Source organism: Protopterus annectens, chromosome 16.part0 (genome assembly GCF_019279795.1).
Source record: "Protopterus annectens isolate FY-2018-M chromosome 16.part0, PAN1.0, whole genome shotgun sequence".
In the NCBI taxonomy this organism is placed as follows: domain Eukaryota; kingdom Metazoa; phylum Chordata; order Ceratodontiformes; family Protopteridae; genus Protopterus; species Protopterus annectens.
In genome coordinates, this window is record NC_056750.1 from 325,878,190 (window position 1) to 325,891,022 (window position 12,833).

Here is a 12,833-nt window from a genome sequence, read left to right on the forward strand (position 1 = left end):
GAACTGCTAAGTAACAGTGTGTTGTTGCAGTGTTTAATAATTTTATCGACTTGTGTGAGATTACAAGCACCACAAAGGTGCACTGACTACAACTGTTAAACTCATAGCAGGAGGTTCTCTGCTTGCGCACTTTCCATACACTTTCCACATGCTGTCTGCATGTTTCCCTTGTGTTCATGTGAGGATTCTCTGGAGCTCTGGTTCCCTCCCACATTCAAAAGACATTACAACAAGCAGACTGGCAACTTCTACTTTGCTCCCAGGTGTGCTGCATCTGAGTGTGATATGGAAGAATGGCCTGGCAATCTACTTCTGTTTCCTGATATTGCTTAGTAATTGCCATAGAAAGTGGTGGCTCTCCACAGGTTTGCTATAAAAGATGGCTGCAACTCATAAGGTAGATGGATGCAGACTACAGTTCTCCTACTACTAAAGATAGCTGCAAGTCATAAGGTAGATGGATGCAGACTACACTTCTACTACTGCTCCTTTGACTCTGTTTCAGTCTCAAGTATCAATTTTTTTTATTAATTCAGTCATTTGATCATATCTATTGTCAGTCTAATGTGCATTATGATTCTGAAGTACACCCTCATGCAATACAGTTTGAAACTAAAATGGCACACATTTTAAGCTACGCTATATAATGTTTAAACAAGCATTTCTAAAAAGTCTAAATCATACCTTTTTCACACTACATAAATGCACATATTTTGCTATCATGTTATTTTTTTTAAATATATATAGTAGCACATTTCTCACCACACACCAAGAGGTTCTCCAGTTTGATTCTTAGTTGGGGCACCATAAGCAGAGTCCATGTCTTCCTTTTGTCTGCAAGGGTGTTTTTTTTTCTAGGTGCACCTCATTACATGTAGTGTGAGAGTCCGTGTATGTCTGTGTTCTGCAATGGACTTGCATCTTGTCCAGAACAGGCATGAAAAGCCTTGTGCCTACTGGCTGCAGGGATAGGAGCTAGTGTCCTAGCCATCAGAAAATGTGTGTGTGTGTGTGTGTGTGTGTGTGTGTGTGTGTGTGTGTGTGTGTGTGTATACAGCAGAAAATTAAAGCAGCTAAGATCACCAGTCTTATAAGAAACTGCATTATATACAAATGAAAGTTAACTTTAACTCAGTCTGATACTGCTGGCAAACAGTCTGGTTGGTAGGTCTCTCGAGTTGCTTTGGCAGGAACATTTTCAGGCTTCTTCTATAAGGTCTTCCTTCACTGCAGTTAAGTTTTTCTCCTAGAGTGTCTGCTCTGGCCAGCAACTACCCGTTAACCATGCACAAACAGTTTCATACTGGGCTTCTCTCAGTCCTCTTTTAATATTATATTTGGCAGGGTATTAAACAAGCCTGCTCTTACTAATATAGCCAGGTATCTTTTTGTTCTTAACTCAACAGGTACAACTTAAAAACACTTTTCCATTTAAAGGGACATTATTTATAATGGATTCTTATAACACTTGTATAAATATTTAAACAACTTACATTTGTGGGTCACTTGTACTCTTCCAAATTGTGACAACTACCATGCTATGCTATATTTTATATGTGCTGCGGTGGTGCAGCGGTAGCGTTATTGCTTCACAGCAAGAGGTTCTCCCGTTCGATTCTCGGCTGGAGTGCAGGGAGTGCCTTCTGTGTTGAGTCTGCATGTCCTCCCCGCGGTTGGCTGGGTGTTCGAAAGACATGCGTAAATGGGCGTGCCTTTGTTGAAGGTTGAACGTCGAGCTGGCACCTCGGCGTTCGTTAAAATTAACTGCCAATCATTAGTGGACCGGAGTTCCGCTGTGGTGACCCCTAACCGAGAAAAGCTGAAAGACAAACAACAACACACCTGAAAAAAAAAAAAAAATATATATATATATATATGAATATGCGTGTATATATTATATATATACATACATATCTATATCTATATATCAATATCTATATATATATATATATATATATATATATATGAATATGTATATGCACATACACTTTATACATTTTTGTGTGACTGTGTCAGGTTGGGTGGGTCTGATGTTATAAGTGAAATATAATGTAGGTTTAATAAATTCATTTTCAGTGAGTGGCAGGCTTATGAATCCTGAACTAAGTTTTCTAATGTAATGGTGCAAAATGCTTTACTTATTACACAAAAAAAGAAAGATCACATGTATTCCCATATGCATTTTGCTATGTTTTTAGGTCTGAGTTACTGTTTGCCACTGATTACAATAGGTTATGGCAATTGTGCAAATTATCTATACTAGGGTTTTAAGTAGTTTTCACAGGGTTCCATGAATTAAATGTGTCTGATGGTTTTCTACTCTAGCAATGATGTACTTTTAATTTTTTGTAGTGCTGGTTGATATTTTTTGCATTGTAATAGCTCAGAGAGGGCTCTGTCAAGATTTGTTAGTGTTAAAATTTTGGTTAGTTTTATCCTTATTAGATTTGCTAGCTAGAATAAGGTACATTTAAGTTCATAATGAGGTTTTATGATGGCTGATGTAGCCAGTGGTTTTCTTTTTATTCTTTTATTATTTTACATTTTTCATTTTAATAATGTATTTTGTTTGTAGAGACTAATTTAGGTTAACAGAGATGTTTCTGTAGGGTTATGTTGTATGGATGTATTTTGTGTGCACAGCGTGAGAAGTGGCATTTTGAAGGTGCGATCATATGGTCTCGGCCATATGAAATTTGATCTTTCAGGATTTCGGCATTGTGAAGTGTTTTCATATATACACACACACATACACAGACACACATATATAAATACACACACACACACACACACACACACACACACACACACACACACACACACACACACACACACACACACACACACACACACACACACACACACACACACACACACACACACACAAAATATCCCCAGGATTCAATATTGCCTACATTAAGTGTAACTGAATCTTTTTGTTTGATTCACTTTCACTTCTAATGATCTGTGTGGTGTAACTGTGTTCTGTGAGATGGTATCTGCATTCAGAGTTTGTTAATGGGTTTTTGTACAAGTCAGGCAAGTCTATCTTTATATACACGTCTATAATGTATTTTTTTGTTTTTTTTCCTCTTGTAGACTGCCCCATTAAATAAGACAGCTTGCGCGCACACACTATATTCACACACACACACACCACACTAAATATATCCCCTTTACTGGTGTTTACTCTAAGCCTAACCTACAAACACTTACACATGCTCTACTACCTCCATTGCTGAAACTTTTGATGCAAGCAAAGGGTTTGGCAATAACATAACAAAGTCACAATCATATTTCAAAATCCACCTTATTCTATTGGATATTTCCACAATTTGATGGTGGATAAAGAGTGCATTTGGTGAACAATACACACCTGAAGGTCCTTCTACAAAATGGATGATCAATCAACTGATGGGGATCCATACCTACATATATTTATATTAACACTGCTGATTCAGGTCAGCTTGTGCTGTATACACAAGAAGACCAATCCTGGTCACTTTGTGCTGTATAGAACATGGCTAATTTAGGTCATCTTGCACTGATTAAACAGTAGGCTTGATTCAGGAAGCCTTTCTTTACAATTTAGGTGCACTGAATTTAGTGTACGTTATTCATTCGTGATCTGAATCAGAGGTAGCAAAATATGCAGATACATAATACAGTACTAGTCTAGACATTACAGCATACTGTTTGCTGACCTTTGCAAAGTATTAATTTATAAACAGTCACAATTCACTATATAACAGACTACCTGAAACCACCACACAGTGTATAGTGTAACATGATGTGAATTGATCACAGCATGTATACTGCAATGTAACACTTAAATTACACAGAGGTATAAGGAATGGGTTAACTAAGCAACAGGTACGGGTATTACCCGGTCAAGGGTAAAACAAAGGCACAGCACTGCATCTTTAACTCCAGTAACCAATCTAGGTGTCATTCTAGTAAAACAAGATGGTATTAAAAAGGAGACCCCAGCTTGTGAAGTGTTTCTTGAATCATATGGATTTAAATTTGTAGCAATTAACTTTCCATGATTTTGTTCATCCATCCATTCATCTACAACTGCTTTTTCCCATCTTTGCACATGGGATCAGAGTGTCACTTCAACAGTGACAATCATCTAGAGCAAAGGTTTACACCGCCGGGTAACTAGCCCCACTGCACCTAAATAAAACCAAATGATCAGCCAAGTAGAAGTTAAAAGATGTATAAACCACAGAGAACCCTGCCAATATAAGATGGTCCAAGGAGGAACTACAGAACCATTAGGATTGCAAAATGTTACTGTTTATTCATAATGGTTAAGCACTTTCATCCTATCAATGTAAAGGACTTCATCAGAACCATACACTGTCCAAGTAATGTTCAAGGTACATCGCAGTCACCATCGTGGCCCACAATTTTTTAATTACTTCTTTTGGACGGGCTCACTTACTTCATCCCACTTTTTTCGTGGCCTCTCCATACCAACTACATACTCACACATGTAATATCAAAAATTGGTATTTCCTATTTTAACTTGACATTTGGACACAATTGTGATTCTGTTGCAATCTTCAACATTCACTGTTTTCCTTCCAGTGTTCATGCACTATACACATAACTACACATATACGTGCACGTGCATGTGTGTTTACATATACATACACACACACACACACACACACACACACACACACACACACGCATATATATATATATATATCTATAGGTTTACTATCAAAATTAAGAAATGCACCTTACCGTCTGTCAGAAGATCAAATGGACAGGTACAAAAAGGCAAAACTGCAAATGCAAATCATGTCGACTCCGAAACATTGACACACAGGTTGTGTTCACAGTGGGGATCGGGAAACTTACCCTCCTCATCACTCTAGTATGATCTTGGAGTTAGAATATATAATTAGCAGGGGGTCTGGGGGACACAGCTCCCCACATGGGGGGGTGCAGGGGCTTTGCACCTTGCAAAACAGTAGAAATATGTATGCACTGTAGATGGTTTATTTTTCTGATGGTGAGCGGTCTAGGCACTATCGAATGTCAATTCTTGCCTTCCAAATGAATCGACATTCTGAGCAGTCAGCTTGCCATTGTTTGGGTTTAGGAATGTGAACATTTGTTTTTAGGGCTTTCAACATTTTGACAGTAAACTATATATATATATATATATATATATATATATATATATATATATGTAGTTGTTATTATTACTACTATTGTACATTTGGCAGAACAGTCACTTGAGAGAAAAAAACAACAACTGAAAGCACAAATTGGTAGATGTTTCATTTGATAGAACCCCATTTAGTTACATGCATGCTTGATTGCATTTTCATGTTGAATTTTGAGAAGTGGTTTAATTAGCTGATTATTACAAAGTGGGTGCTGCTGTTCTTGGTTTTCTCTGTGTTCTACAGAGTTAGTAATGTTCTTGGTAGGTTGTAAGGGTTATAGTTAATAAATATTGCAAGTGTAAGGAACTGCAATCATTGTTTTCTTGGGAAATCACTGCTGGAATGACTAATGTTTGCACTTGCGATGATACTAATGTTTTGGAAGATTTTTCTCCTTCTCTGAGTTGGTATGACCATGGAATTGGTATATATAAGTTCAGGGAGCTTGCCCCTCACATTGTTGGTGAAGAGTGCTTGACCCCTACAAAAGTACTCTTCTCCCGTGTGTATTTTGGGAATTTGTGCATGTAACCTGTAGAAGAAATGAAGCATTTTACTTAGTTTTATACCAAATGCAATTCTAGCATTTGTATCTGTGACCAAATGTAATATGTACATATATCTATGTTTGTGTATGTGCATATACACAACACACATGTATTTCTGTGTGGTGTTGGTGTTTGTGAGAAAAAAAATAAAAGAGTTCCTTTCATTCTTCCTTAGTAATATGTGATAAATGTGAATGTGTACAGTATAGTGATGAAACTTTTGTTTTAATATATGTTTTTTAAGTTCTTTTGGTGGTGTTAATTTATTTTCTTTCTAGTGCTTAAATAAGAAGCTACACTTTTATGTGATCATTTGTATATTTTGCTTTTCTGCTCTTGAAGCCTTTAGTTTTACATCAGTAAAGACTAGGATGTCTCTCTGCAGTTTCATTACTTCAGTCCAGAGAAGTAGTGGAAAAAGTATTAGGCTGTATTCACTGTTATTGACAAAGCACTAAAGGTACCAAGAACATAGAGATGAGCTGTTCTAATGAAGACGCAAAGTGTACCTTGCCAGGTGGATCAGGACAAAAACAACAAAAGGAATGATTCCTATGTTAAACCACTGTGGAGCAAAGGGCACACATTTAAATTACATTATCTGTGAAGGGCCGCCCTCTGTTTAAGTTGAGTTTTCTACACTGAATATCATTATAGGGTCTACCTTTCCATGACCCTGCACTGTACAGCAGGTAATCATATACAGAAGGAATTAATGGATAACAGGTTTGCTGGAAGATAGTAAAGGATGTTTTCAAAGTGGTAGGCCTTTGTGCTGTTCCCAGAAATGTGTCAGTGTTGAGGCTGGTTAGCAAACATGATAGGTAGACAGATGTTTTCTTAAGATTGGGACTGATCATGACTGTTTGCCCTGTTTAACTGCAAAGTCCAAAATCTTTTCTCCCCAAATAATGCAAAATGAAATGACCTGCCTCAGTCTTCTTGTTTTCCTATAAAATATTTCATTAGAGGATGTTAGGAGGTCTGACAGTTGCAGTTCACAAACTCATTTAGTGACGATATTTCAGGCAAAATCAGCTTGGAGTTGTTGTCTTACTGTTATATAATGAATATGGATTGGATTAAAGTTCTGTGACTATAGTTTGCTGCAATTTGTGAAGTATTACATATTTTAACACACCATGTTTCATACCTCTAAACCTCTTAGTGCAAGAAATCTGGATAAAGCCAAAAATAATGGAGAAACAGTCCCAAAAACAGGGACAGATTTTACATATTGCTCTTATAAACTTAAAAAGTTGCTAGAATACAAGTTTTGCATTGGTATGATTTTGTGAAGGATATGAAGCCTGAAATTCAAATGTATATAATGATTTAGTGACTTTAATCCTCAGTGATTTGTCAGAAAACCACAAATGTTATAAGAAACAGACCAAAAATACGAGTGAGAATTCTGGGTATTCTGCAAAAATCTGGACAGTTGAAAGGTATGCCATGTTTAATTCGGAAAAATATGGGACAAATCAAAGGTAAACAGAATAAGTAGTTCTGAAATGTTTTTTTTTTTAATTATTTCATTTTATTTGCTTTTACATTAATATAATTTTTGTGGTGGGAACCTTTAATAACTTAATTTTACATTTTTATAAAAGCGATCAAACCACATTAAGAATTCCACATTTATAAACATTATACATCACATATATTGCTTTATACAACATAATGAAAAAACATTACATAAATTATTCAATTCCTGCCTTCTTTAAAACCTCATTCCTTCTCCATAACATTTTTCAGTATGTATTGTTTCCACAGTTTCCATATTTTATATGTAATTTACTCCTACACTTTTCTAAAAATTGCAATTCCTGTTCTTTTATCTCTGTTACAATATTCACTCCTTTAAGTAAGGTTTGTTTAGACATTAATTTCCATTTTCTAGTAATTGCTTTTTTGGCAGCCATGAGAATTAAACTTTACAAGGCCTCAACTATGTCTAGGCAATGGGTTTATATGACTTCATCAAGTTTTCTGAAACTTGAAATTCATATGGTCAGTATCATATGATCCAGTTTCTGAAAACTCAACATAAAAGAAATATATTTATTTATTTTTATTTTACATTTGTTGACCGGGCTAGTCTAGCTGGATATATGTCCATTTTCAGTAGAGGCCCAGGGAGAAAAGCTCCAGAAAGTTAAGTACAATAGACAATAGACAAAGACAAAGATAGGTACAACATCATTAATGCTAAAACAGGGCAATTGAATAGAGGTAGTGCATGAAAATACTCAAATACATAGAAAATGCACCAATCATATAAAGTGGAAACATTTTTTTTTTTTGCAACACACAGTGAAATATATAAGCCTCAAATGTAATAGAGGTAGAGCTATCAATGTTACAGAGAGGCATAGATTATAGGAAGTTTGGCAGAAGAAAAGGTAGGGAGGTGGAAAAAGAGTTAATCAGGGTTAGTGCAAGAGCATAGCCAGTGTTTGTTGAGATGAATTTTTAGCTGTGTTTTAAAAAGCAGAAGAGAGGACAAAGAAAGGATTTCTGAGGGATGTTTATTCCATATTTTGCCAACTGAGCTGGAAAAGAGACAGTCACCTGCAGAATTATTGGGTTTGGTTATATTTATCCATAGTTTGTTGGAAGAGCGTAAATGTTTCAGGTTATTGTATGGTGAGATGAGGCTAGAGAGTATAGGTGTTTTGGTTAGTTGGTATAGGATCTCATGAGCTATTATGAGTTGTTGCAGTGTAAGTAGGTTCTGAAATTCCAACCATCCTAGATTTCTTAGGTTCAGACAGTGGTGGGTTTTGTAAGGGGATCCTGTGGCAAATCGAGCAATATTATGGAAAGATGTTGCTAATTTATTGAGGTTGTTTTTGGAGAGATTAGTGTATATGGGGGAAGCATATAGAAGGGTAGAGATTAGGTGTGATCTGGCTAAGGTGGTCCTTGCTTCAGGTGAAAGGAAGGGTTTTATTCTATAAAGGGATCCAATTTTTTTATTAACTAATTTTATTGTGTTATTGATGTGAGTGTCAAAGGTGAGATTATTGTCAATAGTAATACCTAATAGTTTGGTCAGGAGAGATGAGAGTGCTATCTGTGGCAGAAATAGTGAAGTTTAGTGGGGTAGATCTACGGGAAGGTGAGAATAATAGTAATTTGGTTTTCTTAGGATTAAGGAGTAGGCAGCAATTAGAGAACCACTGTTCAACAGTGGTAAAAGCTTTTTCAGTGATTGACTGTAGTTCAGTTTGTGACTTAGCAGTGCAGATAATAGTAGAATCGTCTGCATATTGTATGCAAGTTGTATGTGGGATAGCTACTTGGAGGTCGTTAATAAAGATGGAAAATAGAAGGAGGCCTAAGATAGAGCCTTGAGGTACTCCTAGAGAGATAGAGAGGAGGTTGGATAGTGCATTTTTCCAAAGAACTGCTTGTTGGTGGTCTTCTAGGTAGGATGTAAACCATGTTAATGAAAGAGGATCAAGTGAGAGAGATTTTAGTATGTGCAGAAGAAGTTTATGGTTTACCATGTCAAAAGCTTTTGATAAGTCTATGAAGATAGAGGATGAAAGGTAATTGTTGTTTCGGTTAAAGTTAATGGAGTTGGTAAAGGAGAGAAGAGCAGTGGTAGTACTGTGGGAGGGTCTAAAACCATGCTCACAGTTTGCAAGTAGGTTGTTTTTCAGAAGGTGATTCAGTAGTTGCTTATGGATACATTTTTCCATGATTTTAGCTATTGGAGATAGGAGAGCTATAGGACGAAAGTTAGAGAAGTCATTAGACTTACCACCTTTGTGAAGTGGGATGATGTGAGATATTTTCCAGATAGAGGGGAAAATACCTTTGTTTAAGGATCTATTTATCAGAATAGAGATGGGGTAGGCAATAGCTTTGGCAGATATTTTCAAGAATTCAGCAGGAAGCTTGTCTGCAGAAGGAGTAGATGGTTTTAGTTTTTGGAGCAATGATAAGATATAGGAGGTAGGTATGGGTTGAAGGTGAAAGGAAGGAGGGTGATTTAGGGAAGGTGAGAGTAGCTTAGAGGTGTCAGGAGAGAGATGACTGGCTAGAGTTTTAATAGTATTAGTAAAGAATATGTTAAAGTTGTTAGCTGTTTGTATGAGATTCTCTGGGTTGCAGTCCTGTGGGTTAGGTGTGATAGACTGGCCAGGGGATAAGAGATTATTGATGCTGGTCCAGAATTCTTTTGGATCCTTTTTAGTGGTTTATTGTAATTGAAGGTAATAGCTCCTTTTGTCAAGTAGGATAGCTTTTTTAGTACTGTTTCTAAGTTCTTTGAAGTTTTGGTGGTCAGTTACATTTTTAGTGGTACGCCATTTAGACCACAATTTGTTTCTGAGGATAATTTTTTGCTTGGTGTTATTGGTTAGCCAGGGTGCTGCTTTAGCTTTGGTTCTGATGGTGTGACTTGGGGCATAATGATCCAGGATAGATAAGAATGTGGAATTAAAATATTCTACAGTTTCATTAAGAGGGAGATTTTTTAGAGGGGACCAGTTACATTGTGATAATACAGCTATAAATTTGTCAGAGTTAAAATGTTTTTTTGAACGTAGTGTTCTATATGTGGTAGGTAGTGTTAGGTTGATTCTATGCCTAGTAACATAAATAAGTGAGTGGTCACTTAGGGCATCAGGGAGAGTACCTGATTGATAGGTTTGTTGAGGAGTATTTGTAAGGATCCAGTCTAAGATGGTTTCTTTATTGCTGGTTTTATTAGTTCTGGTAGGACTATTTATTAGTTGTGTAAAGCCATGAAGGTTAATATGGGAGGTAGGGTTTGTAGTATTGCAGGAAAGCCAATCAATGTTGAAATCATCTAGGACTAGTGTTTCTTGAGGGAGGGAGTTGGCAAGTGAGCTGAGGATACATTCTAGTGTATTGATGTTGTTACCTGGGGGAAGGTAGATACATGTAATGTATAAGGCTTTTGTACTGTTGATTTGAAGTTCAGAGCTAAGAATTTGAGCATGATTATCAGGGATAAGAGTATGGTCTAAAATATTAATTTGCAAATGTGCTTTATAGAGAATTGCAACACCTCCACCCTTTTTTGAAGTACGATCTAGTCTAATAATATTATACCCAGGTGGGGTGATTTCATTGTCTTTGATGGTTGGCTTTAGCCATGTTTCGGTTAGACATAAGATATCGAATTGTTGGGTTTCTAAAAGGGCATGAACTTGAGTGGTTTTATTACAAATACTCTGTATGTTCAGATGAGCAATATAGAGCGAGTTTGTAGATTTAGTGGGTGAAGTGGAAGTAGAATTGTCTTGTTTTTTTGTGCTACTTGGAATTGGTATGATGTGGCCCTGGGTTAGGATTGATATCTCCATCCATCAATAAGTGAAGGAGTCTATAATCTTTTGAGTGGAGAAGTTTTTGAAAGGAGTCTAGAAGTTTCCGAGATTTTGGTTTGCTTAACTTTAAATGTTCTAGTCTGTAGTATTTAGCTAGAAGGTATTTGGGTTGAGTAGTTTGGTTAGAGAAGGTAGGAGTCACAGATGATATAGGTGAAGAGGTATGTTTGGGTGAATAAGGAAGAGTGGAATAGAGTGGGGGTATTCATAAAAGGTTAAGAGGTAGGTAGTGATGAGGCAGGAGGTAAATAAAATGCAGATAAGTGGTTTTAGTTGACAGGGGATAGATGTTCCCATTTTTGAGGAGTGGAGGTTTGTTAGAGGTAAAAGGGTAGGTTATAGTTGTGGTAAAGGAGGAGTCTCTTTGGTTGAAGTGAGGAGGTAGGATGAAGGTAAAGTTAACTAGTGGGTGTGGTAAGAATTATAACTATTTAGGTGATTGGATGATAGGTATGGATGTGATTGGGTGGTTAAGATATGGGTGTGGTCATGAGTGCTATTTAAGTAGGAGCACTGGGGGTGGGTGGGATTTGGGGGTAGGGTAGGGGAACGGAGCGGGTAGAGACAAAAGAGTGTAGAAGCAAGAAAGACAATCAGAAAAATGAGAGTGAACAGCAGGTGAGTGAGGAGTTAAGAGAATGTAGAAGTAATTTACCAGGGGAATGTAGGGTGCTTCTAGGCAAGATTAATTTATCAGGGTAGTGTAAGGTACAAATGCATATAAGAAAAGTAGGACTGAGTTAATTAACACTGTTATGAGGGTAGGAAGATGTAGAAATTGACAGAGAGGGGATGAGGCTAGAGAAAAGACAAATAAGTGAATTGAGATAGGAGGTTAAGTAATGAGGCTTTTGTGGTAGAGATACTGAGCAGTAAGGGTAAGGCGCCATCTAGTGGCCAGGAAATAGATTGCTACAGATCCTTTGTATTGGAGGGGGTAGGCTACAGGCCAGGGGAGGTAGGGAGACGTAAGACACCCAGGTGAGTAGAGCACGTCAAGGAGTTAATTAGGTGGAAACTTCAGGAGAGAGAAGAAATTTAGTAGGTTATAGGCTGCTGGCTATCTGTAAAGGGAGACTTGGCTAGTATAACAGGCTCTTTAGCTATAAGTAATGGTAAAAAGTCAGGTATTGTTGACAGTACATACGTTCTCTGATTTTAAAAAGGCTGGCTCTCAGGGAGCAGGTGGTATTTTCAGAGTCCACGCTAGTTTCCAGAGACTATCCAAGGGGGGTTTGCAAATTTGTAGGTTCTGAAGGCACAGGTTCACAAGGCTAGTATATATTAGAAAGACAGAGGAGATGAAGTAAGTAAAAACTAGGAGTTATAGTCAAGAAGAATAGGTATACAGTCACAAATTATTTAGAGTTAAAACAAGAAAATTATAATGCTCTAAAAAGTACTAGTTCCTTTACATAAAGCAAAACATCATTTGTATCAAACATATAAAGGTTCATAAAGACTATAGCACTAAAATGGTTCTAAAAGCTCTACTAAAAATTCAGATACAAACAGTTAATACAAAAGGATAAAATACTTTTAAATTTTCTGAAATATTTTCTAAAAACATTAGCATAAAGACTGTACCACTAAAAATGGTTCTAAAAGCTCTATGACAAATTCAGTTACAAAGTGTTTTTTGAAGGGGCAGCAAGCCCCCCTGCACCCCCATGTGTGGGAGAGGGCTGTGCCCCGCACACCCCCTGCAAATCATACAGACCAACTAC

General features: G+C 36.9%; 1 protein-coding gene across 1 annotated transcript in view; it reads right to left on the reverse strand.

Annotated features, from left to right (window-relative positions):
• LOC122790305 (centrosome-associated protein 350-like) overlaps window positions 1-12,833 on the reverse strand; it is a 400,823-nt gene that overhangs the window by 119,053 nt on the left and 268,937 nt on the right. The window lies entirely within an intron of this gene.